The 2,281-nt window shown below is 47.8% G+C and overlaps 1 pseudogene; it reads right to left on the bottom strand.

Moving 5' to 3' along the window:
* Nucleotides 1-1,102: 1,102 nt before the first annotated feature.
* Nucleotides 1,103-1,689, bottom strand: LOC111178310 (jupiter microtubule associated homolog 2 pseudogene; annotated as a pseudogene).
* Between the last annotated feature and the right edge of the window lie 592 nt (nucleotides 1,690-2,281).

Here is a 2,281-nt window from a genome sequence, read left to right as displayed (position 1 = left end):
CTTTGGTGTACCTGAGCAACAGACTGTTTTCTAGAAAGGTATCAGAAACAGACCAGAGTCAACAGTTACTGATGTAAAGCTGGTACTTGAGAACAGCTCTTGAGCTATTATGACAGAATCCAAACCTAAGAACCCAAGGTTCTCAAGCATCTCTTCTTCCCACTGTCAGCAGGAATATAAAGGAAGACACATGAAGGAGTTAAACAATCCCATTACCTGGATATATCTGGGTAGTTTTAAAGTCCTGTAGAAGTTAGTGGTCTTGCAGAAAGGAAGGGTCACTTGCGAAGGGAACTGTCTACATCACTAGTGAGGAGCAAAGGCCTGGACTTAAGGCTGATGAGGAAAAAAGGAACAATTCACAAGCAAAACTGCCTGTAAAGAGCCCCAAACCAGTCTCTCCTGGATGAAAGGGAGAGATTTCTACATAAGATCTGGCCAAGGATTGAGAGGGCGGAAGCGGGGCACCTCGGGAGATCAGGGTGCAAAATCTTTCCATAAAGCGTACGACTGAGAACATTTTGGTTTTTTGTTGACAGTTGCTGAGGAAAAGCAATGAAGATGTTTCAAGAAAATCTGCGGAACTGAAGCGAAAAACACTGCGGCCGAAGTCGCAGGAACGGAGACCGTGTCCATGAAGGGTAAACGGCGTCAGGACCTCAGGGCTCTATCCAGATACCCGCCTCCCCACCCCGCCAGTGTTTCAGTGTGTGTTGCTCTTCTATCCCACAGCAACGGACATGTGGTTTTTGGTTTTCTCTCCAAGGCTTTAAACTCTGCTACTGTGTTAGTGATTCCTAGATACCCAGCTAGCCAACACACCAAGGACGCGAAGAGCCCACTCCTCAGGCGCCCCTGGCCTGGCACCGCCTCCCCACCCACCCACCCACCCGAGAGCTCCTCCCACACCAGGCATCACGTTTCCTCCCTTGGTTTCCGGCAGGCGAGGTCTCGGGTTTCTCGTGATGGCAGTGAAGTCGGAGCAGCAGCTGCAGGTGTCCACCCAACAGACCGTCTCCCCACCCTGCTCCTTCGGGCTAAAGAAACTACAGCTTTGAAATCCTATCTCTCGAGTTTCCTGTCTGGCTTCCTGTCTGGCGTCTCAGTAGAAGGAGACGCTGGACTTGCCTCCAGGCGGGTTCAGGACTTTGTTGTGGGAGCGAGGCCTCGGGCTCAGCCTGGGCTCATGACTGCCGATGGCGGGCGCCGGCTGCTGGGCACGGGCTGCTCCTCCCGGGCCACTGGGCGCCCCAGCTCTTGTCTGGGGGAGGCGCTGGCCGCGGCTCTAAGGTCCGGTGTGTCCTCTCCCTCACACAGGAACACGTGGTCCTTGGGTTTGCTGGGTGTGCCATGGGTGAAGCAGCAGCGACTGGGGAGCCAAAAATGTCACTGGTCTTCCCACCAGGGGGGTTCAGATGCTGTCGAGTCTGCACAGGCGTGGATTCGTCAAATATACCACTTCCTTTCCCCCCAGGGGGCTTGGTCCTTTCGGGTATGTTCTGAGGTTTTCCAGTGGGTCCAAAAATATTAGATGTCATCCTGTTAAGGCCTGCGTGGAGGTGCGGCTGCTTCTGGACGATCGCTTGGCTCTCCTCCCGGGGGCTTCATGGCCCTGGCGGCGGCCCGACCTCCCTCGCTCTCCCGCGCCCGGAACGTGTCGCCCGCCAAGCGGAGCCTCCCGCCCCTGTGGTTTTCATTTTACTTTTTATGTCCCTGATTGCAAATGATTTTGAGTGCCTTTTCATGTGCTTATCTTTTGAATATCTTGAATATTGAATATGCTTGTGCTTATGTTTTGAATATCTTGAATATTGAATTTTTGAATATCACTTGAATATCTTCTTTTGGAAATTGCCTGTTGTAATAATATATCCATTAAAAATTAGACTATTCATAATTTTATTGCTTATTGTAGTAGTTTTTGTATAATCTGAATATGTGTTTTTGTCACATAAATGTCATGACTATTTCTCCTTGCATTTGGTTTATCTCTTCATTTTTAAGGGAAATCTTTTCATGAGCAGAAAATTTCCAATTAATCCATTTCACTTCTGCTAAAAGTTGAGTGGTTTTGTTTTTTTGTTTTTGTCCTTACCAAGAAATCTTTGCTTACTCTAAGGTTATTAGGATATTACAGTTTGGATCCTTTTAGAAGTTTTACGGTTCTGAATTTTCAATTTAGGCCTATGACTTATCTCAAATTAATCTTTGTGTATGGTTTGAAATTGGAGTCTACTTTCATATAGATATTTAGTTGTTTAATCAACATTTGTCAAAAAAA

This window comes from Delphinapterus leucas, chromosome 1 (assembly GCF_059928025.1).
Source record: "Delphinapterus leucas isolate spDelLeu-1000000601 "Yukka" chromosome 1, BTC_Dleu_Yukka2, whole genome shotgun sequence".
NCBI classification, from domain to species: Eukaryota; Metazoa; Chordata; class Mammalia; order Artiodactyla; family Monodontidae; genus Delphinapterus; species Delphinapterus leucas.
This window is presented reverse-complemented; position numbering and strand designations above follow the sequence as displayed.